This window comes from Balaenoptera physalus, assembly GCF_965194825.1.
Source record: "Balaenoptera physalus genome assembly, chromosome: 9".
Classification (NCBI taxonomy): domain Eukaryota; kingdom Metazoa; phylum Chordata; class Mammalia; order Artiodactyla; family Balaenopteridae; genus Balaenoptera; species Balaenoptera physalus.
Genome location: NC_138888.1, coordinates 98,418,706 through 98,438,989, shown reverse-complemented (window position 1 = coordinate 98,438,989; position 20,284 = coordinate 98,418,706). Strand labels below are relative to the sequence as shown.

The window sequence follows — 20,284 nt, the reverse complement described above, 5'->3', positions numbered from 1 at the left end:
GGGCAGCCCCCGTGCTGAAGGCAGCACACTACACGCAGCCCAGGTCAACAGATGCTTCTGCGTATCTGCATCTCCTCGCCGAGGCCTCCGGGCCACGTGCAACACCACCTCCTGCTTCCAGGACTCGGGGGTGGAAATGCCTCTGCCCCTTCCCGGGGGAGCTCCTCCCTTAGGGACGACTAATTCTCCTGCTCTGGATCCCGACCCCCTCCTTCCCCGTATCTGCGGCATCTCCCCCTCAGTAACAGAAGTGAGCCTCTCCCGTGACCAGCACGGCAAGAACTCACCTTCCTCTTTCTCTCCACATCTCACCTTCCTTTAGAACCAACGATTTATAGCGTAAGTTGTATGAGGTACTTCTGTTTCCCCAGCATCCGTCCACCAGCCAGCAGGACAGTCACGCCCACGCCTGCCCACCCCCCAGACAACCAGCTCCAGCCCGTCAGCATGACCTCCCGGAAGCACATGCGCTCAGCAGCCCTCTTGGCTTCTCTGGGGCAGCCAACGCTGTGAACAGTCTTCCTTCCTCTTAAAACTGCCCCCCCGTTTGTCCCTGCTTCTCTGGATCAGTCCTCTCTATACACTGTCCCAGGCTCCTTGCTTTCCTTGCTTTGCGGTCAGTGTTCCAGATCCCACCCTTCTCTCCTCCCCTCACACCCTCCCCTGGTGGCTCCACCCGTGACCTCAGCTACTAAAGCTGCGGTCCCACCCAATCAGGGGTCTCCAGCCCCGAGCATCAGCTCTGAATGTCTCCCTTGGGCCCGAAGTCACCCCGGTCAGACGCCCCAGACAAACTTCTTGAGGGGGACATGTCACGATATCCCCCAAGCGTCTCCCGCCAGGCCACGCAGGCAGAAGGTGCTCAAGAACCCTGAATGGGGTCTTCCCTGGTGGCGCAGTGGTTGAGAATCCGCCTGCCAATGCAGGGGACACGGGTTCGAGCCCTGGTCTGGGAAGATCCCACATGCCGCGGAGCAACTAGGCCCTTGAGCCACAACTACTGAGCCTGCGCGTCTGGAGCCTGTGCTCCACAACAAGAGAGGCCACGACAGTGAGAGGCCCGCGCACGGCGATGAAGAGTGGCCCCCGCTTGCCACAACCAGAGAAAAGCCCTCGCACAGAAACGAAGACCCAACACAGCCAAAAATAAATAAATAAATAAATTTTTAAAAAAAAGAACCCTGAATGGGTGAAAGTGTCCTGGTCTCTCTGGCCTTTTACTCAGTTTCAGCAGCTCCAACCCCTAACTTCAGAGGTCTTTCTCTCACGAAGGGTGTGACCCTCAGCCTCATTCACACTGTGTCACAGATTTGATCGGCTACTTCTCCCAAAGGTCTCTGGGCTTTTCCAAAGGGAAAGAAATTACTGAAATTAATGAATGCCAAATAGTGAGTGACTGTGTTTCTGCAGGACTAGAGGAGCAGCCCCTCTCTCACCGCCCCCAGGCCTCAGCATCCTTCGCCTCTGTCCCTCCTCCACTGACAGATACATTGCCTCAGACCCCACACATGGTACCCAGGCCTAGATTTTGCCCGTTCACCAGGAGGCCTGATTGCTCCCACTTCCCTGTAGCTCCAAGGAGAAAAGGGGGTTTCGTCTCCCTTCCCTGCTCCCTGAGCCCCATGAAACCGCATTCCGGCTCCACACCCCTCTTTATACCCTACCAATGCCAAGCCCATAGCCAGAGCTGGCCTACAGTCTGTGGCTCCCAGACTTTAAAATAACTCATGAACACACTACTATATATAAAACAGATAACCAACAAGGACCTACGGTAGAGCACAGGGAACTCTACTCAATGTTTTGTAATGACCTATAGGGGAAAAGAATCTAAAAAGAATACATATATATGTGTAACTGAATCACTTTGCTGTGCACCTGAAACTAACACAACCTCGTAAATCAAGTAACGTCCCAAAAAAAGCTTAAAAAGTAGCAACTCATGCTGAGTGACTGCCCAGTGTTGAGCCAATAAGGGCTTTCCCAGGTGTTACCGAATTTAACCCTCACCACCTGACCACAGGTAACCTATCGGTTAGGATGGATTTGGCTGCGGGTATAAGAAAACCCGGGGACATTCTATTATCCAGCATAACTGAAGGTCAGGGTGGCTCCAGACAGAGCCGATTGTTCAGTGACATCGTCAACGTTCCGGTCCTGCCTGCCATCCTCCTGGTCTGGAGGAAAGTACTGGGGGCTCCTCTCATTGTCCACAAGGTGCCACCACACAGCGCCTTGATGACCTCTTAGGGGGGAGGGGCGCCAGCCCAGTGGGATGTAACTCCTTTGCCGGCCCCTGATTAGACTAACGCAGGTCACACGCTCACTCCTGAACCTGGCTGCAGCCGCCATGATTGGCTTAAACCAGTCACAACTCCCTCTTTGGAGTTTCCCCAGTCCATAACCCCGGGTAGAGCTCCAGGTGAGGATTCGGCACCCAGGGAAGTTCTGGAATGGAGGCTTAAGAGCCTTACTAGTCAATTTATTCATGACTTGAGAGACCTCAGGACGCTTTGCTACCGGAAACACCCCACCACGACCAATCCCAGCTCCTACAGCTGGCAATCTGGGGACAGTGCCCTAGTGCCCACCTCCCAGGCCGCTGGCGGGGGACCACTTTCTGCCTCCACCTGGACTCCCGCCTTTCTCCTCTTGTCTGCCTTTTAAGGTCCAAGGGGACCCTGGGCTTCTAGGAGAGGACCTTTCCTAGAAGCCCCTGTTTTCATTCAACCCAGAGCAGCCTGAGGAAGCTCCAGGTCTAAGAGAAGCAGTTGTCTTTCCTGTTGGCTTCTCCTGCACTGGCCCAGAAGCCCCTCGTGGGCCAGAGAAGTTCATCCAAAGGACGGAGCAGCACACCAAAGGCTTTGCACACTGGGCCGCTTGTTCTAGCGGATCCTTGCTGGTGGACCACTTTCTTACACCCCGGGGGACTTACGGCCTTTGAGGGATGAGACCGGGCCACAAATGCCACCTCGTGTCAATGCCCTTCAGGTCTTTTTACCGACGCGGACCCAAAACTCCCCTCACGTCTCGACTGCCCTGGGAGAGCAAAATCCTTTTACTGCCAGAGCGAAAATCGAAAGGCGTCTAGAGCCAAGCATTTTGTAAGTGGGACGAAAACAGGCCCGGCGGGTCCAGCGCGATGCGCGGCGGGGCGGCCAGGTCGGGCGGGGTCAGGGGCAGGTTCTGCACCAACGGCAGCATCTCGCGTCTACAGGGCGAGGGCGGGGTGACACTGGGACCCCAGGGCAGTCACTGCAGCCCGGGCCTCGCCTGCCCCAAACGCGTCTCCTGGGGCCTCCCCTCACTCCCCGAGGGCGCCCCCTTCTGCAGAGCTGGGGGAGCCCCCGGATGCCCAGACAGGCCGCTGATCCTCCAGGAAACCGAGATGCCAGCGACTCTACCATCAAGTCCTCTGAGGTCACCCACCTCGGGCCCGGCTTTGGGGGTCCCAGCTCCCGAGGCCCCAGATCCTGCGGAACAGCCGCTGCCCGGACTCAACCGGTCCCACGGCGAGGACGCGCGTCCGGCCCGTGGCCATGAAGCGCGTCTCCAGCCGGACGAGGGTCTGGCTGTGCGCCTCGATGATGCGGGACAGGTCCGGTCCAGGGGGCCTGCGAGGCGGGGCGGGAGGACCAGTGAGGGGAGGTGAGGGGCGGGGAATGGGCTAGGACAGACGGGGGCTGGGGAAGGGAAGAAAGGCAGGGGGAGGGGGCGTGGGCAGGGACCACTCACCACACGTGGGCTCCTCCTGGTCCTCTTCTATGTACAATTCCAAAGGAAAGGTGAAGTCTTCGGGCACCGTCCGCCACGGCTTGATCTCCACGCCCCACTGCTGCCAGCCGATTCTGAGTAGGGCCAAGTCCAGGAACTCATCCCAACAGGACTTAGAGAAACCTGGAAAGGCCCAGGGTCTGCCTAAACATTGTCTCTAAACAACCCACCCTAGGGAGGGGTGACCTCGCCCTGCAGCTGCTCTCAAGAAAATCCATTCCAACTAATTACCTGCTCTTCACCAATCCCTTCATCCAAATTGGATTATCTGATCCGTGTTTGCCTCCCTGATGCCCAGGAATTCAAAAGTATCTTCATTCTAGGCACTTCCCTGGCGATCCAGTGGTTGAGAATCCGCCTTCCAATGCAAGGGATGCAGGTTCGATCCCTGGTGGGGGAACTAAGATCCCACCTGCTGCAGGGCAACTAAGCCCGTGCGCCTCAACTAGAGGTGCAAACTACAGAGCAATCCGCAACTAAGACCGGATGCAGCCAAATATTAAATAAATAAATAAATAAATAAATAAATAAAAAGAAGAAAAACAAATTAAAAAAAAAATCTTCATTCTAGTCTGAACAGATCTTGGAGCAGACCTGCTGGGCGTGAACCAGGCCTGGGGTTGTGGGGTGGAATGTTCTGGAGCAGGGGTTTCCAAGTGGCCTCGCTGGTTCAGACAGGCACTGCCGTAACAAAATCCCATGGGCTGCGGGCTTTCTCACAGTCCTGGAGGCGGGAAGTCCAAGATCAAGGCACCAGCAGATCTGGCGTCTGGCGAGCCTCCTTTTGGCTGTGTCCTGACGTGGCTAAAGGGGCGAGCAAGCTCTCCAGGGCCTCTTTCAGAAGGACACTCATCACCTTCATGATGAGGATCTCTCCCAAAGCTTCACCTCTAAGACCATCGCCTCGGGGGTTTGGAACTCAGCGTGTGCCTTGTGCGTGCACAAACCTTCAGACCGTAGGGTGCCGCCTGCCGACCACACAGTGGCCTCGTTTATTCTCCTGCATCAAGAGAGAGGAACACAGAGCCTCTTTATGGGATGGGTGGGAGGGGGCCTATCACGGGATTTGGCTGCATGAGTCTAAGGAGTGTTTAGAGAAGCAGAGGCCAGTTTTGTAAAAATGGGGCAATTTGTGGGACTTCCTGGTGGTCCAGTGGGTAAGACTCCACTCTCCCAGTGCAGGGGGCTCAGGTTCACTCCCTGGTCGGGGAACTAGATCCCACATGCATGCCGCAACTAAGAGCCAGCATGCCGCAGCTAAGAGCCCGCATGCCGCAACTAAGAGCCCGCATGCCGCAACTAAGACCCAGCGCGGCCAAAATAAATAAATAATTTTTTTTTTAAAATGGGACAATTTGTGGTTATCTTGGCAATTCTTAGGAGGCAAGGATATTAATTGGTCTTTTTTTTTTTTTTTTTTTAATCCTGCCACATGGCTAGTGGGATCGTAGTTCCCCAACCAGGGATTGAACCCAGGCCCTCGGCAGTGAAAACCCTAACCACTGGACCACCAGGGAATTCCCAGATAAATTCGTCTTGATTGCAGAGTGTCATTGTCTCTGCCTGGTTTCAAATCTAGTTACAGAGTAAGTGGTCTTTCCCCATCTGTTCCATCACAATCACTGAGTGGTCTTGACTAGTGAAAATGTTCTGCAAGAGACGTTTATGTTTGTCAAGAAATGTTTGTTAGAGTTTATCTGCCAGCTTCCTGCTGCAACTTGTGGGTCTGTTTTTTCACTTTTCAGTCTCCCTTTTTGGCCTAAGGCAAAAAGACAGAAGACAAAGGACATTCATCTACAGGGTTCAGACCCACCATCCCATCATCAAAATCCATGGATCACACGGTTATTTGGAGAACACGGTCTGCATCTCCACTACAGTTAGTTCCATGTGCCTTTGGTTGCAAGATGAGGTGATGAATCATCTTAAAAGATCATGAGGGAATTCCCTGGCAGTCCAGTGGTTAGGGCTCCACGCTTCCACTGCAGGGGGCACAGGTTCAATCCCTGGTCAGGGAACTAAGAGCCCACAAAGCCGCACAGCACAGCCAAAATAATAATAATAATAATAATAATAATAATAATAATAAATAAAAAGAGATCATGACTGCACAGTAGCACTTAAGACTGGACAGGATACAGATAATTACTAGAAACAAAGTGATTATCAATCCTATTAATAGGCTGCAAAGGAAAGAGCCTAGATTTCAAAACCAGGCCATGAAATCAGGTCCTATTCCATCTGAATCTGTTCTAGAAAGCCAGGTCATCTTTTCTTTTAACCAACCACAAATTATTCTCGCTGACCAATAGTGAACCCGGCTAGCAAGCAGTGTTTGCTAAAAAACGAAGTTCTTAGCTGGCCAAGAAGGAAACAAAGGCTGCGTAATTATCCATAACCAGAGACAAATTTTGGACCACCTTTTCTAGTTAGATTATTTCTACCACTGGAATGGGAGCACTCAGAATGGAGATGAAGAGGGACTTAGTTATCTGGCCAGGTCTCTTGCAAGCTCTGCTGAATAGTCCATTCTTCCCTCGTTTTGGGTCTCTGAGTATCTTTCTCAGAGAAGCAGTTTTCTGTAGGAGTAGGTGTTTTAAAATTGGAAAGTTTCTAAACGTTACTCCATATACGCAAGATAGGTTTTGGTAATAATCAGATGAAGTCCTGTTGTCCACATAAAAAGAGTACCTTATGCAGCCACTGTGGAGAACAGGATGGAGGTTTCTTAAAAACCTAAAAATAGAGCTACCATATGATCCAGCAATCCCACTCCTGGACATATAGCCAGAAAAGACGAAAACTCTAATTCGAAAAGATTCATGCACCCCACTGTTCATAGCAACACTATATACAACAGCCAGGACATGGAAGCAACGTAAGTGTCCACCAACAGATGAATGGATAAAGAAGATGTGGTACATATACACAATGGAATATTACTCAGCCATAAAAAGAATGAACTAATACCATTTGCAGCAACATGGTTGGACCTAGAGATTATCATACTAAGTGAAGTAAGTCAGACAGAGAGACAAATACCATAGGATATCGCTTATATGTGGAATCTAAAATATGATACAAATGAACTTATTTACAAAACAGAAACAGACTCACAGACATAGAAAATAAACTTATGGTTACCAAAGGGGAAGGGGGGAGGGGAGGGATGGATTGGGAGTTTGGGATTAACATACACACACTACTATGTATAAAATAGATAAACAACAGGACCTGCTGTAGAGCACGGGGAATTGTACTCAGTATCTTGTAATAACCTAAATGGGAAAGAATCTGAAAAAGAATAGATATACTGCTGAAGCTGAAGTAGTTGCTTAAGTTACGGTCATAGGGCAACCAGCTGTGGGTGCCCAGCAGCCCACTGGCACTCACGGTCACCAGCAGGTCTGCAGAGCCCTGCGTGATGAAGGAGTGGGGCTGCCGGTGGGGAACCAGGGCCAGTACTAGGGCCACGCCATCACTGATGACCTCCGCGAAGAAGGCCTTGAGCTGGTCTAGGTGCTGGAAGATGCTAGGCGAGTTAGCGTCCAGACGTGGAGGGCGTTGGGCTGCTTCCTCAGCTGACAGCCGAGCGGGATGAGGCTCCTTCAGCAGCTGCCGGGGAGTCTGCCCGAAGCTGCTGATAATGCCCTCCAGAGCTTTCTGCTCCGCTCACTCGCCGCTGGGTCCAGGTCGGCGGCCCCCTCATAGGTGCAGTAACGGAAGACGTTGCGGGCCTCCTCCGCAGCCGGCCCCCCGCTGCTTGTAGCCAAAGATGAGGTCGATCCACTCGTGCAGGTGGGCGGGCACATATTCTGACTCCAGGCCCCGGCGGTGCTGCTCGGTGAACCTGGGGTCCCCACCCCAGACTGTGCTGAGACCAGTGCTGGGACTCCAGACGGGCCCTCTGCCGGCGAGGGGCGGGGCTTCCTGGAGTGACATCGCCCACCAATCCCTGAGCTGGGCAGCGGCGGGGCCCCGCCCACCCCCTGCCAGAGTGTGGGCTGGAGGTCGCCCCTCCTCGGTTCCCGCGGACTCCGGGGCGGGGCCTCCAAGGGGGCGGGGCCTCCAAGGGGGCGGGGCCTCCCAGGGGGCGGGGCCTCCCGGGGGGCGGGGCCTCCCGGGGCGGGGCCTCCCGGGGGCGGGGCCGGGCGGAGCCTCCCGGGGCGGGCAGGCTGTCAGCGCGCCTCTCCCGGCTTGTACTCTGTCTCCCCAGGCGACATCTGGGAGATGCGCCGGGAGGACCGCCACAACTCCCGCGCAAACTGGCAGCTGCTCACCTCAGAGGGCTGCCCTGCGCCCACCACGATAAGCTTGGCGTCTTCCAGGTCCACGAGCACGTGGCTGCACTCCTGGGTCATAGCCACGCTGCGGACGGGCACCTTCTGGGCAGGGGCGGCGCGGCCGGCAGCAGTTTGTTCAGGGCACACCGGGCCGTGCCCAGCAGAACAGAGTCCCCCGTCACCGCGAGGGCTGTGGGCTGCTCTGCCAAGGGCAGGGAAGCTCGCAGCCTCCCGGTCACCGAGTACACGTGCGAGGAGTAGGTGACCTGAGCCCGAGACGCTCCCGCGCTGAGCTCCGCACCACAATCTGGCCCGCAGAGCCCAGCGCCAGGTGGGACACAGGTCCAGGCAACGTGGCTCCCGGGGGCCTTAGTGAGGCCACAAACTGGCCACGGCGTCCAGTGTGGATGGTCACGGTTCCATCCTCGGATCCAGACACCGCCGTGGCCTTAATCCTAAGGGCGGCGCCCCGCTCTAGCATCTCAGCAATAAACCTGGACTAGTTTTGTAACAACAACAACAAATATATATATATTATATATATATATTATACATATAATTTCAATTTTTTAAAAAAGTAGCACGTCAGTGATGCACAACCGGAATGGGGAGTTTAAGTATCATTGATCACAATGAAAAGCAGGACAATTATTAGCCCCTTAACGCGGAGGCCGGGGAGTCACCGAGGGACATTTGTTTCTACTGCTGTAAGCTTGTTTCATAAGTCAGCATACGTATTAATAGTTCATTATTTGGAGGTCAATGTCCAATATTGATAGAACAGAAGGTCAGGATTAACGCTGTGAGGAAAATTCAAAAAATATCCCACTATTTTCTGGTTGTACCAAAAAATAAACAACCAGCAAATGATTTCACCTCTTTAAAAAAAAGCATTTACACTTAAAAAAATGGGATGAGGTGGGATAGCCTCCTTTTAAAAAATGTTTCTAGAACTCCTAATAAGCTTGCATTTACAAAATGGTTGCTAAAAATATTCCTCTGGATCGTGCAAGAAGGGAGACAGGGACCGCTGATAGGACCGGGTGTGTGGTATTAATCAGACTTGGCTTCTTTCCCTCCTGCCTCGTCAGGGGCCGGGCTGTCCTCGTTTTTAGTTTCTCCGCCTTCTGCAGGTAAGTCTTCGTTAGTCTCCCGGTTAGCCGCTTCGGCCTGTTTTCCCTTTGTTCCCCTTTTCCCTTTTGTTTGCACTTCCTTGTCTGAAGATTTATCCTTTCCCGCCGCCCTTTTTGGCTTTGGTTCCACTTTCGCAGGAGCCGGTTAACTGACAAGCTCACCTGATCTCCTCTTGGGCTCCTCCTTCGCCGCTCCCTGGGGGAGCTGACCTTGCTCTTGGGCGTCCTGGTCCGGGGGCCGGCGCCTGCGGGGTGACTGCTGGCGGGCGTGGCGCAGAAAGCCTTCGGGAAGCGGGCTGCCTGGCCTCCGCCACCGCCCCTCCCAAGCCCCACCCCCAGCTGCTGGGACCTGCCTATACACATTCTTTTGCATATTCTTTTCCGTTATGGTTTATCACAGGGTATCGAATAGAGTTCCCCGTGCTCTACAGCAGGACCTTGTTGTTGATCCATCCTATGTATGATACTTTGCATCTGCTAATCTCAGACTCCCACTCCATCCCCCCTCCCCCCTCCCCCTTGGCAACCACATGTCTGTTCTCTATGTCTGGGAGTCTGTTTCTGTTTCATAGATAAGTTCATTTGTGTCATATTTTAGATTCCTCATATAAGTGATGTCGTATGATATTTGTCTTTCTCTGACTTACTTCACTTGGTATGAGCATCTCCAGGTCCATCCATGTTGCTGCAAATGGCATTATTTCATTCTTTTTTATGGCTGAGTAATATTCCATTGTATACATGTACCACATATTTATCCATTCATCTGTCAATGGACGTTTAGGTTGTTTCCATGTCCTGGCTCTTGTATATAGTGTTGCTATGAACATAGGGGTGCACGTATCTTTTCAAATTAGAGTTTTCTCCAGATATATGCCTGGGAGTGGGATTGCTGGATCATATGGTAGTTCTGTTTTTAGTTTTCTGAGGAACCTCCACACTGTTCTCCATACTGGATGCACCAATTTACATTCCTACCAACAGTGTGGAAGGGTTCCCTTTTCTCCACATCCTACAGAGGATTAAGTTTAAATGTGTATAGGTGACCCCCGCTTCATGACAGTTCACTTTATTGAGCTTCACAGATATTGCATTTTCTATAAATTGAAGGTCTGTGGCAACTCTGCATGGGTCAAGTCTGCCGGCACCATTCTTCCAACAGCATTTGCTCACTTTGGGTCTCTGTGTCACTCTTCAGCAATTTTCACAACATTCCAAATTTTTTCATTACTATTATATTTGTTGCAGTGGCCTCTAATCTATAATTATTTGGGGGCTCCAAGAACTGCACTCATACGAGCTGGCAAACTTAATAAATGTTGTGTGTGTTCTGACTGCTCCATCGACCGGCCATTCCTACATCTCCCTCCCTCTCCTCGGGCCTCCCTGTTCCCTGAGACACACAATATTGCAGTTAGGCCAATTAATATCCCTACAATGGCTTCCAAGTGTTCAAGTGAATGGAAGAGTTGCACGTCTCTCAGTATACCTCAAAAGCTAGAAATGATGAAGCTTAGTAAGGAAAGCCGAGACAGGCTGAAAGCTGGGCCTTCTGCACCAAAAAGCCAAGTTGTGAATGCAGAACAAAAGTTCTTGAAGGAAGTTAAAAGCGAATAGTCTTAGTGCTGATACGGAGAAAGTTTTCGTGTCTGGACAGAAGATCAAACCAGCCACAGCATCGTCTGAAGCCAAAACCCAATCCAGAGCAAGGCCCTGACTCTCTTCAATTCTCTGAAGGCTGAGAGAGGTGAGGAGGCTGCACAAGGAAAGTATGAAGCCAGCAGAGGCTGGTCCATGAGGTCGAAGGAAAGGAGCCGTCTCCATAACAACAAAGTGCAAGGTGAAGCAGCAAGTGCTGATGGAGAAGCTGCAGCAAGTTATCCAGAAGGTCTAGCTAAGATAATTCATGAAGGTGGCTACTCTAAAACAACAGATTTTCATGCAGATGAAACAGCCTTCTACTGGAAGAAGATGCCATCTAGGACTTTCATAGCTAGAGAGGAGAAGTCACTGCCAGGCTGTAAAGCTTCAAAGGACAGGCTGACTCCCCTTTTAGGGGCTAATGCAGCTGGCGACTTTAAGTGGAAACCAATGCTCATTTACCATTCCAAAAATCCTAGGGCCCTTAAGAATTATCCTCAATCTATGCTGCCTGTGCTCTGTAAGTGGAACAAAAAGGCTGCATGACAGCACATCTGTTTACAATATGATTTACTAAATATTTTAAGCTCACTGTTGAGACCTACTGCTCAGAAAAAAAGATTCCTTTCAAAATATTACTGCTCGTTGACAAGGCACCTGGTCACCCCAGAGCTCGGGTGGAGATGGACAACGAGATTCATGTCGTTTTCATGCCTGGTAATATAACATCCATTCTGCAGCCCACGGATCAAGGAGTCATTTGATTTTAAGTCTCATTATTTAAGAAATACATTTCACTGGGCTTCCCTGGTGGCGCAGTGGTTAAGAATCCACCTGCCAATGCAGGGGACATGGGTTTGAGCCCCGGTCCAGGAAGATCCCACTGGCCGCGGAGCAACTAAGCCCGTGCGCCACAACTACTGAGCCCGCGAGCCGCAACTACTGAAGCCCGCGTGCCTAGAGCCCATGCTCCGCAACAAGAGAAGCCACCGCAATGAGAAGCCCCACACCGTAACGAAGAGTAGCCCCAGCTCGCCGCAACTAGAGAAAGCCCACACACAGCAACGAAGACCCAATGCAGCCAAAAATAAATAACTAAATTTTAAAAAAGGGAAGAAATACCTTTCGCAAAGCTACAGATGCCATAGATAGTGATTCCTCTGATGAATCTGAGCAAAGTCAATTGAAAACCTTCTGGAAAGTATTCTCCATCCTAGATGCCATTAAGAACAGAACATTTGTGATTCATGGGAAGAATCACACTAATCAACATTAACAGGAGTTTGGAAGAAGTTGATTCCATCCCTCATGGATGACATGGAGGGGTTCAGACTCCAGTGGAGGAAGTCACTGCAGATGTGGTGGAAACAGCAGGAGAGCTAGAATCAGAAGTGGAGACTGAAGATGTGACCGAATTTCTGCAGTCTCAGGATAAAACTTGAATGGATGAGGAGTTGCTTCTTATGGATGAACAAGGAAACTGGATTCTTGAGGTGGAATCTACTCCTGGTGAAGACGCTGTGAAGATCGCTGAAATGACAACAAAAGATTTCAAATGAGATTTTTTTATGCTTTATCAACATAAACTGTGTTGAAAAAGCAGTGGTAGAATTTGAGAGAAACGACTCCAATTTTGAAAGAAGTTCTACTATGGGTAAAATGCTATCAAACAGCGCTGCATGCTACAAAGAAACTGTTCCTGAAAGGAAGAGTCAATCCATGTGGCAAACGTCACTGTGGTCTTATTTTAGAAACTGCCCCAGCTGCCCCGACCTTTGGCAACCATCACCCTGATCAGTCAGCAGCCACCAGCATCCAGGCAGGACCTTCTACCAGCAAAAAGATTAAGACTTATTGAAGGCTCGGATGATGGTTAGCAGTTTTTAGCAATTTAGTATTTTTAATTAAGGGATGTACATTTTTTTAGATATAATGCTATTGCACACTTAATAGACTACAGTGTAGGTTAAACATAACTTTTATATGCACTGGGAAATGAAAATATTCATGTGACGTTTTATTGCGATATTCACTTTATGGCAGTGGTCTGGACCCAAAAACCCCCAGTATCTCGGAGGTGTGCCTGTAGATCTGTGAAAGAGTCGTGAAACCTTTCCGTTCACCGCTAGGGGGCACCAAAGGACAGTGACAATAGAGCAAAATGAAAAAGGCTGGCGCTGTTACCAAAGATGTATCTTGTTTTCTTGTCTGGAGTTGAAGTTATCTACTTCATGTCATCGTTGGGTTCAGGGTGGGGCAAAATATGCCATCATGGCATGTTGACTATTTTGAATTAAAGTAATGTAAGAAAGAGCTGAGGCAAGAGGGAAATTTTGACCCTCCTGCCTCCCTGGAAGCAGGAAACAAATCTCCCCTGTGAGAGGTGGATTCCTTGCCTGCGGGGTAGAAGGGCACCCTTATCGCCAGCGATGGGGAACTGGGGGCCGAGAAACCTGTATAAACACACCTTGTTGCTCCTTTACTACCCAAACCCAAACTCTGTTTAGATTCTTCACTAACTGCGCACCCAAAGCTCTCTTTTCGCTGTCAATTTCTCACAGAGTTATTGTTTCTTTGCCTAAAAATTATAAAAGCTGCCTCTTTGGCCACTTCTGAGGTCCCGTTTCTATGAGACCTCAGTGGCACAATTCAAATGTGTTTCTTTTTCTTCTGTTATTATGTCTTGTGTCGATTTTATTATTAGTCCAGCCACAAGAACTCGAGAGGGATAGAAGGGGAAATCTCCCCTCTCTAACATCATCATTGGCTTGATCTGAAGCTCTTGGTCTGGTAGTTCTCTTCCAAAGATCGTTTACTTCTGGGCGATACATAAGGATCCTGTAACGTTTCCCAATAAAATCCTTTCAATCAAGGCAATGATAGTTTTTCTCCTGATTTTTGAAAGTTCAGTCTCTTTCGAAAGACTAAATTTCCAAGTTTCCAATCATGTGGAGGCTGAATAGGTGGATATTTGGGGAAGCTTGCTTATACCTATTGATGATAAAACTGGACACATCGTAGAAGTCCTCTGTAATACTTAGAATCGTAAGCGTGCAATATGGCAGAGTCCACAGTCAGAAGTGATTTCCTAAATGCATGGGTTACTCTATGTGATAGGGACAGAGTAAAGGGACAAAGTAGTTGATTAAATAGTTAATCCCACAGGGGATTGGAAGTAAAGAAAGACGTATGGGACACCCCTGTAAGTTAATGATTACTCAAGAAAGCAGGTTTTGGAAGAAATAGACAAATTCTTAGAAAGGTATAACCTTCCAAGACTGAACCAGGAAGAAATAGAAAATATGAACAGACCAATCACAAGTAATGAAATTGAAACTGTGATTAAAAATCTTCCAACAAACAAAAGTCCAGGACCAGATGGCTTCACAGGTGAATTCTAACAAACATTTAGAGAAGAGCTAACACCCATCCTTCTCAAACTCTTCCAAAAAATTGCAGAGGAAGGAACACTCCCAAACTCGTTCTATGAGGCCACCATCACCCTGATACCAAAAGCAGACAAAGATACTACAAAAAAAGAAAATTACAGACCAATATCACTGATGAATATAGACGCAAAAATCCTCAACAAAATACTAGCAAACAGAATCCAACAACACATTAAAAGGATCATACACCATGATCAAGTGGGGTTTATCCCAGGAATGCAAGGATTCTTCAGTATACACAAAACAAATTTTAGGATTACCTGTTCTAGTTCTGTGAAAGAAGTCCTGGGTATTTTTTTTACTTAATTATTTTATTTTTGGCTGCATTGGGTCTTCGTTGTTGCACACAGGCTTTCTCTAGTTGCAGCGAGCCGGGGCTACTCTTTGTTGTGATGCGCAGGCTTCTCATTGCGGTGGCTTCTCTTGTAGCAGAGCACGGGCTCTAGACGTGCAGGCTTCAGTAGTTGTGGCACGCGGGCTCAGTAGTTGTGGCTCACGGGCTCTAGAGCACAGGCTCAGTAGTTGTGGTGCACGGGCTTAGTTGCTCTGTGGCATGTGGGATCTTCCCGGAGCAGGGCTCGAACCCGTGTCCCCTGCATTGGCAGGCGGATTCTTAACCACTGTGCCACCAGGGAAGCCCAGTCCTAGGTATTTTGATAGGAATTGTATTAAATCTGTAGATTGCCTTGGTTTAGTACGGTCATTTTAACGATATTAATTCTTCCACACCATGAACACGGTATATTTTTCCATCTGTTTGTGTCATCTTCAATGTCATCAGGGTATTATAGATTTCCAAGTACAGGTCTTTTATCTCCTTAGGTAGGGTTATTCCTAGGTATTTTATTCTTTTCAATGCGATTGTGAGATTGTTTCTTTAATTCCTCTTTTTGATAGTTTGTTGTTAGTGTCAGTTCATCTTTTAACACACTGATGAACCAATATCTATAATTACTAGGAACTAAAGTCCACACTTTATTCGGATTCCCTTAGTTTTTACCTACTGTTCTTTTCCTGTTCTGGGGTCCTGTACTACATTTAATCATCACGTCACCGTAGGCTCCTCTTGGCTGTTGTAGCTCCTTAGACTTTCCTTGTTTTACACCTTGATAATTTTAAGGAGTACTGGTCAGGTATGTTATAAGATGCCCCTCTATTGACATGTGTCTGATTCTTTTCTCATGATTAGACTGGAGTTTTGAGTTTGGGGAAAGAAGCTGGAGAGGTGATGTGCCATCCCATCATATCAAAGGTGTGTACAATCAACCTGACTTCACTCTCCATGTTGACCTTGATCACTGTAGCCAAGGTAGGCTTGTCAGGTTTCTCCACTGGAAAGTTACACTCAAACACCCTTCCAGACCGCAGTCTTGGAAGTCAGTCACTCTGTGCAGCCCACACCTAATTAAAACACAAGGAGTGTGGTTCCACCCCCTGGAGGGCAGAGTATCTGCATGAATTACTTAGAATTTTTCTGCATGGGAAGTTTGTCTATTCTCCCTGGCTTATTTATTCAGTCATTTATTTGTATCAATATGGACTCATGTCTCACTAATATTTTTAAAGAACCAGCTTCTGGCTTTGCTTTTCCTAGTGTTTTGTATTCCACGGGTTTCTGCTCTAATCGTTTTATTTCCTTAGTTGTTGTTTCCTTAAGATGATTCTGTTTTCTCTAATTTTGGGAGTTGAACATTTACCTCATTTGTTTCATTCTTTCTGATAACTGTAGTATGAGAAGGGGTCAGCAAGTTTCCTCCCCAGCTCCCTCCACCCACCCAGGCATCCTCTCCAGGGCTCTGGAAATACTGCTAGGCTTGGGTGTGAGACTCCAAGTCTGCTCCCATGGCCGCCCTTTCTCTAGGGGTGTGAGCTGCTCCACCCTCCTGACCGTCCTTGTCAAGGATACTTTGCATTATATAAACATCCCACTCCCTTTAAATGTCCATGGGGCTTGCTTTGCCATACAAAGACAACGAGTTACTTTTTACTGAGCTTTTCTCAAGCCTTGTCAAGGATCCCACAGCCCTGACAAAGACTACATTGACTCTGATGGTTTGGCCTCCATGCCCTTTTGCGGGCTTTTTTTTTTTTTTCCTATTATTTCTAAGAGAATTATGGCATTTCCAAATGTGGTCAGTTCCTAGTCCCGAGAGCTGACCCCAGAGTTAGCCACCGGATGGAGGACCATCTTATCAATCACACATCCGGCTAGTTCTGTAAAAGTAACACAAAAGGCCTCTTGTCTCAGAGTTTTACCAGTTTCCCAAGCACTCTAAATGTTTAAATTTCCTGTACATAACCATATTTATAAAGGGAATAGGTAAAAGGAAAAATAGATAAGCTTACTTATCCACATCATTCCGCAAAACCATCTATTCAAGACTTGGGACTTCCCTGGTGGTTCAGCGTGTAAGACCAGGCTCCTGATGCAGGGGGCCCTGGTTCGATCCCTGGTCAGGGAACTAGATCCCATAGGCCGTGTGCATGCCGCAACTAAGAGTCCGCGTGCTGCAGCTAGAAGGATCACATGCCGCAACTAAGATCCAGCGCAGCCTAAATAAATAAATATTTAAAAAAAAAAAAAAAAAGGATGAGACTTACAACCCCCCGTGAGGAGCCGGTGAGAATTCCACACCTGCCCCCAGCCTCGCCCCGAAGCCAGAGCCCCCAGAATGTCTCCCGAGGGAGACCCCGGTCCTTGCTTAGTCCTAAATGGACTCGTTAGTTCGTTTGTTCTTCAGCAAAGGAAAACTTCAGAACCCTGATAGAAATATATCAAAAGGGATGTCCGGAAGAGTCCTCGGAATAGTCGACATGAGAGGACATTGGTGATAACCGGGTAATAGCCCACCCTCTGCCCTTGAGAATGTCTTTCCTTGGACAACATGGAAACCCAGAACGAGGAAGGGAAAGAGGCCGATGAGGAAGACACCTTCTGGTCTCGCTTGAACCTGCAATGGACAGTCACCCTCAAGACCGCCTCTTCATTTATCGGGTAAGGCACTGAGAGCTGCGCTCGTCTACCTGCTGAGGAAACGGCGCACACACCAGCAGCAGGTGTGCCGCGCGCGGACATCCCGGGACGCACGGGCTGCCTCCTCCACCTAACCTCCGCCACGGCCCCGCAGACCCCGACTCTCTAGGCTCCCTTAAAGCCCGGTCATCAGGCCCGTCTTCGTCCTCGTGAAGGCAGGAACCTCAGTGCGCGCTGAGCTCCGGGCGTGTCAACCCACCCGGCCTTCCAGAATGACCCCGGCTGCGGGGAGAGGGAGAGGCACAAAGGCCTAGCCTGTGGGCACCCAGGCCGGACCTCAGCTGAACAGAGCCGCCCTGCGGGCCCCCTCACTGCCCGCGGTGTCCCCCTCCCGTGGCCACCACGCCCCCGACCCCCCCCCCCCAAGCGTCCCCGTCCCGGCCCCGCATGGTTTCCCACATCCAGACGCCTGACCAGGTGGAGGTGGAAGGCTGGGGGCCGGCTAACACCTGTCCTAGCACCTGTCCTGCGTCTTAGGCCCACGTGCCCCTTTGCCGGTCCGCTTCCTTCCTCTCCCCTCCGCACCTGCCTGACCCAAGAGCGCTCCCTAAGGAGCATCTGCGCATTATACCATCTCAAAATCTGCTTCCCGAGAAACTACACTTGTGATAATTACGTCAGGAGTGGTCCCCCCAAATCGGGCAAAAAGATGGGGTTTTGGTGCTGGAGCCCTACTGCCTGGAGCCCACACAAGTGTCTGGTGAAGCACAGACAGCCTCGGGCACGAGGTCATGATCCAAGAGGGAACTTCCATCACTAATCAACTTAGTGTATAATGTCAAGGAAATGGGACAACAGAGGAATTAGGCGGCTTTGTTAAGCTTGACTGAAGTTCTGAAGGAGAACAGTAATTATCGAGTTTAGAAGGCAGGAGTCACCCCGAGGGCTGGTTAGAACAGATTGTGGCACCCCAGGCCCAGATTTTCTGGTCACTACGGGGCGAGTTCTGAGAATTTACATCTCTCACAGGTTCCCAGGTGACGCTGATACTGCTTTGGGGGACCACACCTTGAGAACCACTGCCTAGAAAATCTCAGTGAAAGGCTGAGTGCAGTTAACACAGTTATAGACAAGTGTGAAAGCCAGAACCTCATTGCTGGAAAAGAGGTTCTCACTTTCTGCAGGAGAGCAGAGAATGCTGAGGCCCAGGCCTTCACCCACAGAGAGTAACTGAGCTCCAGAGTGAAGCTTCCGTTGAAAGAAGGATGGCTCTGACAAGGGTGGAAAAGGTTGGGACCCTGATATCTGGGTTGATGCCCGTGAAAATCTTTGTTACCAAATCCCTCCAAGCCTGCAGGAGTGGCCCAGACAGCCCTGTTAAAAGCTAACATCCCGGGGCTTCCCTGGTGGTGCAGTGGTTAAGAATCCGCTTGCCAATGCAGGGGACACAGTTTGAGCCCTGGTCCGGGAAGATCCCACATGCTACGGAGCAACTAAGCCTATGTGCCACAACTACTAAGCCCGCGCGCCACAACTACTGAAGCCCGTGCGCCTAGAACCTGTGCTCCACAACAAGAGAAGCCACCGCAATGAGAAGCCCATGCACCACAACGAAGAGTAGCCCCCACCCGCCGCAACTAGAGAAAGCCTGTGTGCAGCAACGAAGACCCAACGCAGCCAAAAATAAATAAGTAAATTAAATTTTTTTAAAAAACCAAAAACTAACATCCCCTGCTTGCTTGAAGACAATACAGACACAATGTGTGCCTCCCCCAAACCCCTCAGGATCTGCTCCACAGGCTTTTAGGCCAATAACTAACCACAGGCTGGCTGGGCGTGTGCTGCCCTGTTAAGTTGCTGCGGAAGCTAGCCAGCTTGTGCCAGCAGGAACCTGGAGAGGATGCAAGGACCAGATGCTGGTGGTACTGGATGAAGAGCAGGCAGAACATAAGGTTGGATAAGGGGGAGGTTATCCATTTTGTGAGCACTTTCGACAGACAGAGAGTCTAATACCTGACAAAGGTCCCGAGATGAGGCAATCTCACTACTAGGATGGCTCCCAGAAACAGAGAAAACAGTAGCCCACACTAAGTGAAGCAGAAATGTTGGCACGTAGCAAAAGGTGGAAGAATGCATTTAAAGGCTCAAAGTCAGACAGCGGAATGTTATTCAGCCTTTAAAGAGAACACAATCCTTTCAGAGAGACAGCTACACTCCCATGTCTGTTGCAGCATTATTCACAGTAGCCAAGATATGGAAGCAACCACACTGCCCATCAGCGGATGAGGACAAAGAAGCTAAGGTGTGTATACACACAGTGGAATATTATTCAGCCAGAGAAGGGAGGGCATCCTGCCATTGGCAGCAACATGGATGGACCCTGAGCACGCAGTGCTAAGTCAGACAGAGAAGGACAAGTCAAGTATGGTGTCACTTACACGTGGAATTTTAAAAAGCCAAATTCGTACAGATGGTGGTTACCAGAGGTCAGGGGGCTGGGGGATAAGAGAGATGTAGTTTAACGGCACAAACTTACAATAAGTAGTAAATAAGCTATAGAGATCTAACGCATAGTATAATGAATATAGACAACAATACTGCACTATAATCAAATATGCTAAGAGACTAGAACTTTAAAAAGAAAGGATTGGTAAAAAGAAAGGATTAGGAGTGGCCCGGGTTCAATCCCTGGTCGGGGAGCAGAGATCCCACGAGCCGTGTGGCTCAGCCAAAAACAAAAAGGATAATTGTGTAATGTGCTGGAGGTGCTAATTATCACTACAGTGGCACAGGTTGCGTGCTAAACTAGGGTCTCTGAGAGCAGTCGGGGTGATGACCACCCTTCCCCAAACAAGAGGCTCAGTGAAGCCACTCAACCCTCCAAAGCCAGGAAGATGCAATCGTGAGTGGCCAGGTCCAAGGGCCAGTCTCACAGGGGTTAATGGAACATGGCATCTCTAGGGGGAAAATATCTGGGTAGCCAATAGGGGTACTACTTAGTCTGTACATAAAACATCAAGCTGGGTGATC

The 20,284-nt window shown here is 49.7% G+C and overlaps 1 long non-coding RNA gene and 1 pseudogene across 2 annotated transcripts; both read right to left on the bottom strand.

Annotated features, from left to right (window-relative positions):
* Nucleotides 1-3,108: 3,108 nt before the first annotated feature.
* Nucleotides 3,109-7,749, bottom strand: LOC309666674. The gene is made up of 5 exons (XR_014267230.1): nt 7,168-7,749; nt 4,006-4,250; nt 3,736-3,897; nt 3,430-3,614; nt 3,109-3,211 (listed from the first exon to the last, which is right to left on the bottom strand). It is a non-coding gene; the product is annotated as an uncharacterized lncRNA (long non-coding RNA).
* Nucleotides 7,750-8,007: 258 nt separating this feature from the next.
* LOC309666568 (non-histone chromosomal protein HMG-14 pseudogene) lies at nt 8,008-9,553 on the bottom strand (annotated as a pseudogene). Its single transcript has one exon. The product of its transcript is annotated as a non-histone chromosomal protein HMG-14 pseudogene (transcript).
* Between the last annotated feature and the right edge of the window lie 10,731 nt (nt 9,554-20,284).